This window comes from Equus caballus, chromosome 1 (genome assembly GCF_041296265.1).
Source record: "Equus caballus isolate H_3958 breed thoroughbred chromosome 1, TB-T2T, whole genome shotgun sequence".
Lineage (NCBI taxonomy): Eukaryota > Metazoa > Chordata > Mammalia > Perissodactyla > Equidae > Equus > Equus caballus.
Window position 1 is genome coordinate 111,223,112 of NC_091684.1, and position 13,986 is coordinate 111,237,097.

The following is a 13,986-nucleotide window of genomic DNA, read 5'->3' on the forward strand; positions in this document are numbered from 1 at the left end:
CTAACTTTTAGGAGGCAAGGGTTCATTGCTAACTGAAATGAAGCTGATAGAACAGCTGGAAAGAGGGGTGGTGTGCCTCTTCACTTCCCCAAAGGGAATTTTCCACTTATCTAGTTAATAAGAGCTATGTGGGTGGCCAGACTTATTTTGAGATGAGAGGAGATGGAGAACGGGCCGTTGGGGTTGGGGTGAGGCCTCAGTAGAGGGGAGTGAGGTCTGGATTCTTCTCTTTTCTCTGTGGCCCATTGAGCACATTTTCAATTATATGAGACTCTCAGGAGACAGGGAGAAGATATCCTTAGATAAAGAGAAAAGGGAGCAAAAGTGGATGTCTTTAAAATGAAGGAGCAGAGCTTCGCTAAATGGTTGACTTTTCAAAGGGCTTTACCTTATGTGTGATCGCTCTGACCAGACAAAGGCCATTTGCCTTTCTGTTTTCAAAACTTTGGGTCTTCTTCTGTGAAGAAAAAGATTAAAAGCTCATGTTTTTCCCCCCTCTGTAACATCAACTCACGTCACTTCCCTCATTAAGTAAGGATGAGCTTTTCTGGGCACTAAGGTGATTGAATATTGATTTGGTTAAAAATGGAGAACGGCTCTCTCTGCTTAAACACCACAGTTCATCCTCGCTCCGGCTCTCCACATGTTTCTATTACATTTTCCAAAAATCGATTGAATTAAAAATGCCGTGTATGGTTTATTGAATTTGATCTAAAGAATAAATACTAACAAGAAAAATTGTTTGGTCCTACAACCAAGCAAATAGATATTTGGATACCCAGTTTGGGGAGAAATAAAACTAATTGTTTAAACATCACTTAATGAGAACACTCTGTTTTGTGGGTAAAGCGGTGGGAAAGAACACATCTTCATTCGATAATGGAAAATATTGAGGATTGCTAAGAGCAGGCTGTGGAAGTAACTGCGTGAGATCTACATGTTTTTTGTGGGTGGCCATTACTCCTTGTAACAGTTAAGTTCCAACACCAGGTCTATTTCAGAGAATAATGGATAAACTACATAATCGAAGTCTATTTTCTACTATATAGTTAATTGGTTAATGAAAATAGTACTTTCTCCATTGATCACAGAAATAAATCTCTTAAATTTTGACTCATCTCGGGGAGAGAAAGTTCTTCTCTGATCTTAAGAGAGAGCAAAAGGAAGCCAGTCTTTCTCTTCCCAGACAAGAACAAGGAAGATGGCTGTAGGCAGCCATCTTTTCACCATGAGGGGAACCGGCCTTAACAGGAAGCCAGTAGTGTCAACAGCAGAGAGGACAATCCCCGGCAGCCAGTTTGTCAACTTCGACACGGTTGACATTTTAGGCCAGATAATTCTTTGCTGTGCAGTGTATCCTGTGCATTGCAGGATGCTCAGCAGCATCCTGGTCTCTATCCACTAGATGCCAGTAGCACCCTCAACCCCAGCCCCAGTCATGACAATCAAAAATGTCTCCAGACATTGCCAAGTATCTCCTGGATGGGCAGAATTGCTCTAAAGCAGGGCTGTCCAGTAGAAATATAATGTGAATCGCCTATGTAATTTTAAATGTTCTTGGAGTTACATTAAAAAAAAAAGGATAGGTGAAATTAATTTAAATAATATATTTTATTTAACCTAGTTCATCCAAAATATAATTTCAATATATAATAATATAAAGCTATCAATGACATTTTATATACTTTTTAGTCCCTGAAATCCAGTGAGTATTATCCACTTAAAACTTATTTCAGTTCTCACTAGCCACATTTTAAGTGCTCAGCAGCCAAATGCAGACAGCACAGTCCTGAAGCCACTGACACAAGAATTTGCCTTACCTTTGGACTTTTAGTTAATTGAGTCATTAAATTTTCTTTTTCTAAAAAAGGCCTATTTGGGTGAGATTTTCTGTTCCTCCTGGCTGAAAATATCCTAATGCAAGTTCATATGGCTCTTCCTGAGAATTAAAGTATTAGGAAAATTAAGATATCTTTGCGAGTATTTCTTCCTTGTTATGCAGGCATTGACCATTCATGGGTTTTAGTCTTGTGAGCTGTTAAGGAGTTGCTCGTGCTAAGGAATAGGGGCATCTACCTGCCTGCCTAGTGCTTGCAGACTCATGAAGTCCAGGAGCCATACTTGCTTCTCTTTGTGTTTTCTTGAGTCCTTTGGTCTCAGATGTTATTGTCTGACTGCTAAGTCATGGCTTGCCCCTTTTCCAGATGCAGTAGTTCCTTGCTTACAAGCCCCTGCCACGAGCCCAGCTCAGCACATTTCTGGGTGATAGGAATAGCGCAGACAAATGAGAGATGGGAATTCTCAAGTTTGAATGGGCAGACTTAAGCCACCTTTGTTGACTACAGCTGGGGATTCCAGTAAAGCCAGAGGGGGGAATTTTCGCAGAGTTGTCAAAATCAGAAACCAATAGAAATTTCACAAGGAAGTTGTTTCAGGAGATTTTGTTTTTTTCAGATGCAGTAGGCTGGCATGAGTAAAAACACTTTGGTTTTGAAACCCAGGGTTTTATTCTGAGAACAAGAAATGTTAGAAAAGTCACATAGTCTAGCCCCTCTGCCCATTTTACAGATGAGAAAACTAAAGTCTAGAGAGGTTACACGGCTTGCCCAAGTGTGTGCAGTGTTCGCAACAGATTCAGGACCATAACCTGTTCTCCTGGCTCATCAAGTGTTTCCCCCTCGAACTGCTGCCTCCTGTATTGACTTAGAGCTTATTCAAATAAATTCCATGCTCCCCCAGCTCATGAGGTATTTTCTTAACATTAAACTTTTTCTTTTGAAAGGATTTTAGACATACATAGAAGTTTACAAAAATAGTAGTTCCATATCCATCACCCAGCTTCCCAGTGATAACATCTAACATAACCGTGGTCTAATCATTGAAACCAGGAAATTGACATGATGTAACGCTAACCACAGATCTTACTCAGATTCCACCAGTTCTTACATGCACTTCTTTTTTTAGTTCAGTGTGCGTTCTATGAAATTTTACTAGATTTGTATAACCATCACCACAATCAGCATAGAGAACTGTTTGATCAACCCTCAGAAAACCTCTTTGACATCTTTATGGTCATAGCCTCCTCCTAATTTAAGTCCCTACACTAATCTGTTCCCCATCACTATCATTTCGCCCTTTTGAGAATGTTATATAAAGGAAAGGATACAGCAGACAACCTTGCGAGACTGGCTTCTTTCATGAGCTCAAGGCCCCAGAGTCGTCCAAGCTCTTGCATGTGTCCATAATCCGTGTCCTTTTATTGCTGACTAGGATTCCACGGTGAGGATGTACCAGACTCTGTTTCACCAATGACCCATGGAAAGCCAGGTGGCTTGTTTTCAGTTTTTGGCACTCCCTACAAATAAGGTGCTATAGACATTCCAAATCCACTTTTAATCATTTTGCAATGCTGTAGGCTAGGTTTTAAAAATTGTTTTCCTGCCATAACTCTTAGTAACAGTCTTTATCCGTATGGCAGGGACAAAAGAAAAAAAAAACACAGGCTGCAAACTGTTGATTCCCCAATTTGGGACATGTTACTGAAATTCGATTGACTGCATGGGTCAGACATCTGACCAGTGAAGAAATTTATCATTCAGATCAGTGGCTCTTATAGACGGCTCCTGGTCCAGCAGCACCAGTATCACCTGGCGACTGGTTAGAAATGTCAGATTTCAGGTCCCAGCCTGAAACTCTGGGTTTGGCCGGCAATCTGTGCTTTAACTTTCTGAGGATGATTGATTAAGGTAACAGCTGAAAGACTTCATGTTTTCACCATGGGGAGGCTGATATGCGTGGCCTGATTCCAGAGAATTCCCTCTGGGCTCCATGGACTGTGGTCTGAATTCTCCCCCTCCTTTTTGTTTGGCAGAGAGTACCTGGTGGGTCCAAATACGCTGGTATATTTTAGAGCAACCTGTGTTTTAAATGTTTCCGTTTCCCTATTCAGACAATGTGGGGAGAGTCACGTAACTTCAGAGGCACGATGGGGATGTGTCCATCAAAGGATGAAGCTCATGGAGAGGCCCATTTAGATCAGTGGGTATTTCTCATTTGAATAGATGTGCTCCCGAAACACAAAAGGCTCTTATGTAGATGGGTTTTAGAGCATTAGATGTGCCAGGTTTAGGAGATTTAACGAACCCTTTCTGGTCTTGGGCACAATTGAGAAGCAGGAAAAGCTGCCTTTGTTAGCTTGTCTTTTCTTTTGGGTTCTCCAGGTCCCCTGACCTCTTGTAGGATTCCTGTGAGCTTTCTGCTCCCTGGCTCCTGCCTTGCCTCACCTTTCCCAGAGCTTCGTCAAAACTTGCTCTTTTCTGTGCAAGTCGTTTGGGCTCTTTCCTCTGCCAGGTGACACTGGATTAATTAGACAAGTGAATCCCTCAATTTTGTTATAAATTTGGCAGGTTATCCTGAAAATGTGCTGTCACTCTGTTACATATCATCCCTACTTTACTTTAGGAATGAGGACATCACTGCATGACAGTAAATGGCAGGTGTTTCGGGCATGCTGCAGGAGGCAGATGGATGCTATTCTTCCCCTAGGAATTATTTAAAATAGCTCCAATTACTAGAGGGTGCCCATTGGTCATGTTTCTCTTGTAAATAGCTCTTTTGGATGTCTAAGATTTGTGTGTGTGTGTCTGTGTGTGTGTGTGGAGTGGGGTGATCCTGAATGGAGGGGAGGCGTCTAGATGCTTTATGCAGAATATGAGGAGACTGTTCATCTTCAGGTGCAATGTTTGGGGGCAGTTGTCTATTTCAAGTTAAAGGGTAAAGGCTGAGGTCAAGCTAATCCCAATCATTCTGTTTCATTTTCCCTCCAGCACATTCTGTTCCATTTTAATCATCATTCCTTTTCAATTCATTCTGCTCTATTGAAGAGAAAATGCTCACAACTTAGCGGCACTCACAACTCTTCAGTCCTACTCAGGAAGGTTTGCCTCCAGGCCACATGCAGGGCCTGAGGATGAGGAAAAGTGTAAGGACCAGCAGCGACTCAGGGGCCGGAAGCATCGAGGGATGAGGGTCAATGGTCCTGCCTTTATCCTGACTCCTGAACAAACTTTTTAAAAAGAGTCTTTGTCTGTTTGTGTGAATCCTGGCTCTGCCTTTGCCTCTTTCTCCAGAGCACAGAGAGAATAGAAGGGCGGCAAAGGATGGAGCTGTTTCGTGGGTCAGATTCTAATTTCCTTCTCTGAAGGCTGCCCTGAAATTCAAAGAAGCATTATTATTTCATCCAATTTAAAACTCTGCCTGGTGTTGAATGGACAAGCACCTAATTTCACCTTTGGAGGCAAATGGGAAGCTTTTTGTGTTGAAAGAAAGAAGAGGAGAAAAGAGGATTCTGGAGGATAATTGAATGGAAATCCCTTTAAGGTGCCAGAAAACTGCTTCCATCCCGAAAGGATGAAACGAGGTCAAAATATATTTGTTAAAAGTGTGGGGCATGAAAGCCTTAATTATTTCTTTAGAAAGTCATGTCTTTTAAAGACTTTAAACAAAAGCTTCAAGCAGGTAGAAGCTGGGAGAAATTGCCCATGGCTTTAGAAAAGATAGAGCCCAAAGGAAAGCAATTACTGGTGAACAATAGTATATTAACAGTGATTATTCTTCCAGATTGGGGGTTCCTGCATTGGGTTTGGGATGGGATCTAGTAAAAGATGGCCTGGTGGTCTGCCTGGGATGGGCCAGGGTCAGCCTGACAGCGCAGGCTGGGTGGGGGCTGGGCTTGCTGACTGAAGAGGAGAAGAAATAGTCCTTACTTCTTATATTCTAAGCAAGACGTATTTCTCTTGGAACAAAATGGTGAGCTGTGGTAGTGAATGCTCTCTGGATTTAGACAGATGCTTATTCTAATCTCCAATCCTTCAGTTACTAGCCTTGCGACCTTAGGCACATTCCTTTATCCTCATCTGCTCATTTGTAAAAAGGGGGAAAGTATTACCTAAAGATGGTGACAATGAAATTAGGTAACACTGGATCCAGTGCATATAGATGCCCTCAGAGGTGTCAGTCCAGGGATCGCTCATCTCTCCTCTGCTTGGTTTACCTTCCGGGCAGGCGCCCCACAGTGCTGTAGGTTTTTGCCCTTGGACTTAAAGTGAGTCACTGACGAAGCGTGCCCCAGGCACCGACTCTGCACTCCCTTTGGCTCTCTGCTGGTGAGTGCAGGGGGCAGTCACCCCATTTTCATCTTTCCCTCCAGATCCTTGGCAACCTGTGCTCTGGCTTCTCTGTGGGAGTTTCCTGACTGGCAGAGGATCCAGACTCACCCCCAAGATTAGCAGAGTCCTGGAAGGAGTTTGCATTCCTGCCACGTCCATATTCACTGAGTTGCAGGACAGTGTTTTTCTCCAGGAAAGGAGGGGCGCTGGCCAAGACTGTCCATACATAGACTTTGGATTGTTTCGTTTTGTGCACAACTCCTCTGTGAGTGTTTGAGTATTTCAGTTTATATTTACTGTGTTCAGCGATTCAGCCAGGATCTCTTCCTGGTTTCTCATCCATTGATTTTCATGGCAGGAACTGACAGTCCAGAATGAAACTCCCTGTGCCTCCCTGTCTTACTGATTGACATGACGTTCTCAGATCCGGGGCACAGACAGTGTGTTGGGATGCTTGGTTAACTCAGCTGTGGATTAACAGGGGGTGGCTGGATGGTGGGGATGGGTGGAGAGGGGTTGGGGAGCCCTTTCTCGAGGAACTGGGAGACAACTTTGAAAAGATTACCAAGTCTTATTCAAAACAGGCACATATGGGGCTGTCAAGTTAGTGGATGGAAAAATTTCCCGAGGGTTTCAAAGAGTGCATGACCAGCAGAGCTTTTTAGGAGACTGTTAATTCAGAGATCAGAGCCTCGTTCTGGTTTGCTGGTCAAGGAAGAATTTCTATAGCACATGCAGGCTGGCAGGCATTGGTCGTCCTTGTCTCTCCTCGGAAAGTCAAATAGAATCTATGTTTTTCTGACAAGGACTGCCAAGAAGTAGCAACTATGCCCTACTTTCCCAGTTACCCAGTAAAGGAGGATTTCAGGGTGATTGGAATTTTTAGCTCATTTGGGGAGGCTACATGTTCACATTATCAGAGAGATGAACACGAAACTTGTCCTGGTGGAACCTTGGATTTCATAGTAATTAGGTGTGGACATCTTGGCAGAGGGAATGAAGGATGTTAGAGTAGCAGGAACAGCTTGGTTTTCCAATTACGTCCCTCCTTTTGGGGCCCAGGGGATATACATCTTCAATTCCTTGCCTTATCTTTTCTTTCTAAATTGGTAGAATTCACTTCCTGAGAGAGATGTGAGCCCTATGTAAAAACCAGAATTTTCTAATAACCAGAGCTATCTCAAAATAATGAGCTTCCTGCTCTTGGAAGGGTTCGAGTTGAAGGGGACATATTAGTGAGAGTAGAGCTGGAACTCCTGTCTTCTCAGGAGGCTAGACAGACCCAGGTCGGGGTTCCCAAATCCAGTGACTCATCCAAAGACCTTGGGAGCTTGTTGGTGATCTCGCTACTCCTAGACCACAAGACCCACAAGGAATCAACATCTGTGAAGGTGGGGCCTGGGAATTTGCATTGTTATAAACCTCCCCTGGTATATCTCCCAAGAAGTGTTGTGCTAAATTCCCTTCTACTCTGAGATCCTGATGGTACCAGATTTTGAACGAGAGCACCATCTGGTAGAGTTCTTCGTGGATGCTCACCATCTGAGATGCCCTCAGAGTTTAGAACTGCTGCCACTTATCTTGAGTGTGCACAGTCCTTCAGCCTGTTCCCTATCCTCTCCCCTTTTCATTGCTCCCTCTTCCCTTCTCTGAACCTTTTCCCACTTTCATGGTTTCTTCCTTTTTGTCTCTGGTTCCGAGTCTGTTTAGCTGTCCATCTTCCTGACTACCTGCCCCACCACATTAGTGATATGAAACACGCCTGACCCCCCTCCACATCTGGAGGTCAGAACCCTCACGTGTGAATTTCCACTCAGCTCTCACCAGTCTGACCTCTATAAAGACAGCTGGCCAGGCCCCTGGGTGGGTATGGAAAGTGACACAATGGGAATGGCCTCTGAAGTGGGCTGGCATGCATCTGGGTTTTCCTACAAAGCAGGCAGAAAAGAGTTGCCTTCTTATTTTCAGGGTTTATCTTGAACCTTAGGTCACATGTGTGTTAGTATAAAGCACTATAATCTGAAAGTCCCTGTGTGTTACCTTCTTTGAGAACTTTAAACACAGGCTGGTTTGGCTGCTCGTTTCAGTAATAAAAGGACTGATCCACAGAGGCTGACACAGATGAATTTAAGTATGGATCTGGTACAGGAAATCAAGATACTTTGCTTTGTCATTAGAAACAAATACAATAATGTTATTTCTATTAACTAGTTGATTACTTGCTTAATTCCTTTTTTTCATCAAACATGTCTTGAGTGCCTACCATATGCTAAATACCATCCTAAGAACCTGGAGGGAGAGAGATGAGTAAACTTGGGTCCCGCCCTCAAAGGTGCAAGCCTACTAAAGGGAATGAGAGATGAGCAGACAGAGAGGATGTGAAAATTATGTCATTGGTTTCAACAAGGAGAGCCTCTAACCAGCATTGGGTGTGGGAGTGGTAAGGACAATCTTCTATCTGGAAATCCGTTCTCAGAGCTTGATAGCACGTGGCATTATATGATGCTCTTGCCTAAATGAACCACGCAGGACACAGTAATGGTCCTTACCCTAAATAAACAACAGCAACAACTTAGCAATTTTGTCAATACTTTGCCTCCCAAATGATCTAGTTTTCTAAAACAATATTCAGAGTGGCTGTACGGTGCTGTGAAGGCAACAGAGAATTTGGAAGAATTTCACTCCTTTGCCAACTGGGGAGCCTTAGGAAATTCACTTTACTTCTCTATCTTCCATTTCCTTATCTGGGAAACAAGAAGGATGATTCCTCAGGGTTGCTGTGAAGACTAAATGAAGTAACAGAAGGGAAATTGCCTGGCATGAGGGTACACAGGAGACAGTCGAGAAATGCTACTTATAGTAGAGGAAGAAGTAAAATATAGATATCACCACTGAAAGTTCTCGATGGCATAAAGAGAACCAGCTTTGTCAATAATTGAAACATGAAGTAAATTGACATGGGCTATAAATAATTCAACAAATAGACTAAATTTAAATTCTGCATTCCTGAGGACAAGCAGTCAACAAAACAAATAGTTTTGGTGAATTCTGAAGCAACAGTATCAATGCAGAGCCTCAGAGGCCTCTGGAGTGGAGGAATCATGGAGGGCAGCCATGGCGATGCCACCACAACATTTCTCTCGCTGTCTCTAAGTAGGTACGTCTGACTAAGAAGTATTTGTGTCAATAAGATCTAGTAAACTCAGGCTGTTATTTGTTACAATCAGTAGAATGGTCTACAGGAAAAGCCTATTTTTATTTTTATATCAATTGACTCTAACAATTTACAATAAGATTTTGAAAGCCTTTAAGTAGAGGCTTCTGAGCTATTCAGCCGTTTTTGGGACCATGCTAAAAATGGACCAGGCTGGTAAAAAATGCGGCTATAAAGTGTTGATGCCGTTGTTGTGGTCCTTTAAACTTGAAGTTAATCTGGGTTTTGGCTGTTTGTCTAGGAATGGCAATGGATTTGCGCTCACTATCATATGGTGTCTTAGACAGCTCTGGCTGCTGTAACAAAATACTATCGACTGAGGGACTGAAACAGCAGACTTTATTTTCTCACAGTCCTGGAGGCTGGAAGCCTGAGATCAGAGGCTCATCATGGGCAGGTTCCAGGTGAGGGCTCTCTTCTTGGCTTGCAGACGGCCTTCTTGCTGTGTCGTCACATGGTAGAGAGAGAGCTCTGGTCTCTTCCTCGTCTTATAAAGGCACTGATCCCATCCCGAGGGCCCCACCTTTATGACCTCATCTAACTCTAAGTACCTCCCAAAGGCCCCACTCCTAATTCCATGACATTGGGAATTAGGGTTTCAGTAGGTGAATTTTGGGGGGACACAGACACCCAGCCCATACCATGGTCTCTACATGATTCTCCTACCAGCACTCTCTGGGATGTGGGACATAGGTGAGCAATCCCGGGATTACCAAACCAAGCTCTAAAGTGGAACGGCAAACTTACCTGTCGTCTGCCACAGACCCAGGAGTGAGGGAGCAGATGACGGGGAGAAGAGAGTGGGGCAGAAATTATCCGTCATCATAGAGTAATGGGGAGATAGGCGTGAAGCCATTGGAATCACCGAGCTGGCCCGCACGAGGGACCTAACTTCTGAATTTACTCTTCTTTGCACCATCTTTAACCAACGGGCTTTCAAGGGTTAGTGCATTTTAGGGTGGAGGGGCAAAGATATTTATACAAATGATGTGGAACTGGCTAGGGATTGCCGTGGGGGTATTGAATACATACAGGGCCATGTCACAGAAACAGCTCTTTCCTCCAAGGACGGAGGTCTGGATTCTGCATCAGCTCTGACAACTTGTTGCCAACATGTTCTCATTCATGTTAATGGGACAAAAATGGTGGGCTCAGTTCCTAGAGTTACATAAAGAAAGAGGAGTCCCACAGTTCAGTGACTCCCAAAAGATTGTCAGCATGAATGTTTCTCCAGTATGTGATAATATTTTCTCTAGTTTGTGACAAAATGAGCAGAATAGTGGTTGGCCCATTACCCAATGAGGTGAACTAACCCTAACCTCTTCCTACGCTTCCATTTCTGATGACACACTTCCTCTGATGCATTTTTCCTGCCAAAATTCAAATCTCCTGGACACACCAAGATTCAAACCACCCAGGCCTGCCAAATCCCTTGCCATGTCCCCTCACCCTTGCCTCCCTCATACCTTAGACTGTAGGAAGGGAGGGAACACACACACGAGCATGTGCGTGCACACTCCCACCCACCCACACACACACACTCCTTTCTTGGTAAGGGCAGTATCTTAGTTTACTTTTTTTGGGCAGAATGTATCCTTCCTTAATTGAAATGAGGGTAATAGTAGATGGCAGTGTCTGAGCACACCTGAGGGTCCTCCTGGAGAATTTTTAATGAGAGACTAAGGAGCTTCCCAGAAAAGAGCTCTTTCTAAGGGTTCAAGGGAACAGAGAAATGGGCTTGGCATCATTACCAAGCTTCAGCCATTGGAAGAAAGCCAATACATTGTACATGGTCTGACGGCTCTCATTTGGGTTCGTCTGCGGTCCAGCATCCCCAAGGAGCCAGGCTTGGGTCTTCTGGAGACAGAGGGCTGTGAATAAAGAATGAAATAAGTATTTTCACTAAAAATCTCAGTAAGCTTTGGAGCACAACTGTATTGCTTTGATGTGCCTCCAGCAGCATTTACACAAAAAGAGGAAAGGACATTTTCTTTTAATTTGCTGACCAGGTGAAGTGGTCGAGTAGAGATGGTTCTACCCAATGGGAGTGACAGTGATGGCTATCAGTGGTCCCCAGTAGGGATGGCATTCAAGGTGATGAAACAGGAAGCAATAGCACTGGGCGGGAGTGGCTCATATGTGGGCAATGGACACAGGGCAAGATACATTGACACAGGGCACAGCCTGGCAGGCCGTGGTGGCCTCACCCTTGGACATTCCAGAAGAGGTGAGGACATGGTCAGTCATATGCCTTTTTTGGGGGGCACATATGATCCACTTCTTGGGTCTCTCTAGAATAGTTGGGAGGAGCTGGGGGCCTTGGCACATCAGCTGTGAGTAGGAAATAATCGCTAAATATGGCTTATTATTATTGACAAGGATATATTTTATATGCAGGGCTCCAGGTGATCCCCCAGAAGAGATAGGTACAAAAGAATTTCTTGCCATGATCATCACTTACCTGGGATGTTTGGAGGAGCCGAGATTTCAGGACATTTTGGAAGATGGCGAAGTTATGTGGGTTAGCAGAAGAAATGTAATTCCGGACTCCAAGCACTGTCCTAGAGAGTGTTCCCTTTTCAGCCAGACCTCTGCAGTCTAAAGCTATACTCTGCTCCAGACTGTGTATTTTTCTGTGTTGTTCATTTTGGAGCCTGTTAGAGGTGATTCATCCAACACGAGGAAATCCTCAACGGCCATCCTTGGCCTATGAGGACTTGGGTCAAGAGGCAGACATGGTCACTCTTCCATTCCCCAGTGCTCGGGATAGTGAATCATGAAGATATCCTCACTGCATCATTTCCTGGGAAGCCACGGAGGAGTTTCAGGTTGATAGCGGCTGTTGTCTGTCACTTTAGGGTCACTTTTAGAGTGGCCTTGACCAAGACAGCTACCAAGGAGTTTTTCTTTTGGGATGAGGTTGAATTCAGAGATTCCCGATTATCTTTCTATTGAGGACCATTTCATTCAAGATCCTTTGCCTACTGGTCTTGTATTGAGAAAGACTTTTTTTCCACTCAACATGTGATTTTGCTAAGTAGTCATTATTTTCCTCACTCTTTGTCTTAATAAGAGATACATTTGTCCTCTCCAGGGCTCTGATCTGTGTTAGCTTGCCAGTCATCTCAGATTGAGTCAATACCATGTTGACTCAAAGCAGAGAAACATGACAGTTTAGCCAGCCCGAGCAGTCCTCCTATGGGCCAAGGCAGGGATTTTATCAGCATTTTTGAAATGCTGAACGTAGTTGTGAACATTCATCTTCCCTTTTTCTGAGGTGCTCTGAGGCCTTGAAACCTCAGGCTGGGAACACCCTTTACTTTTTTGAAGTAGTTCTGCTGTGTATGGTCTGAGAGGGAAAAGGCAAAGAGTTGAGGGAGATCTGTGTGTCCCCTCTGGGGCCCATGATGGTGGGGTGCGTCCCTCATGTACACGTGTCATCACCACAATATTTGGAGGGATGAGTGACAGGTTTGTCGGTCCTGGCCGTGAACCCATTTACTGTGTGTGAGGGCACAGTAGTTGCTCCTTATGTACAGACACTGTGACACTATCCCTTCTATTCCAGGGACATTCCCAACCAGGTGAGGGGTGAGGCAGGTGGAGGAGAGAGAGAAACAAAGGAGCAACGTGGGAGAGGGGGCAAGATGGCACGGGAGCCGCGAAGCCACAGGAGGTCCAGGGGAGGAGAAAGAGAGATGACCACGCTGACATTGTTTGCCAATCATTGCAGCGACCGAGCAAGAAGCCACAACTGATGATAGCAAATTTTTGAGCAACAGAGAGTCAGAAATGCGTGTGATATATAAAGAAAAGAAGCGTGAGTCTGCAAGAGTGAGAGAGAGAGAAAGGGAGAGAGAGAGAGAAAGGGAGAGAGGGAGAGAAAGGGAGAGAGAGACAGAAAATGCGGGTAGGGAGATGGTGGAGCTACCAAAGTGTCCATCCTCCCTTGTGTTAGACCAAAGAGCTTTTACTTTTTCTTTACTTTTCTCATCTACTTTAAAAAAAAAAAATAAGTATATAATAAAATGTATATAAAATATATAATAAAATATATGAAATATATATCACATAATTACAGAGCAACAAACCATGGCTTATGTCTCATAATTTACACAGATGATTTACTGCAGTTTTGACCATTCTATTACATGTCCAACAGTTGTGAAATTCTTGCTTCTCCCCTCAATGGGAAGTTGGGGGATAGGAGCACTTGCCTTCATGACCTCCTCCATGCTGTGCTCACAGTCCCTGGCAGAGAGGAACAGAATGGCTTGTCACGGACAAGCAGCTCCGCTTCCTAGTTTATGGGTTGTTCAACCCATGACGCTCCTATGGTAGGTGCATCGTTTCCCCTGGCTATCTGCTCTCTCTCTCAGAGCAAGGGCTGCTGTTGCTGACTGTGGCTAGGGTGGAGGATGTTTGGTTGGCAAATAAGCAGGAGAGAGTGCAGAATGGAGCAAGAAGGCCTCCCGTGCTTCCCTCTGGGCTCTGGAGAGTGCTGGGCTCTAAAGAGGAGGGTAGAGGCCCATGTGTTGTACCATAAAATTCTAGGAACGCTCCATCTGCACTGCAGGCCTGAGAAACCCAGCGTGACAATGTATA

General features: G+C 44.2%; 2 long non-coding RNA genes across 6 annotated transcripts in view; both read left to right on the forward strand.

Moving 5' to 3' along the window:
* LOC106782133 (uncharacterized) overlaps window positions 1-13,986 on the forward strand; it is a 215,642-nt gene that overhangs the window by 39,611 nt on the left and 162,045 nt on the right. The window lies entirely within an intron of this gene.
* Window positions 9,946-12,000, forward strand: LOC138917159 (uncharacterized). The gene is made up of 2 exons (XR_011424734.1): window positions 9,946-10,074; window positions 11,779-12,000. It is a non-coding gene; the product is annotated as an uncharacterized lncRNA (long non-coding RNA).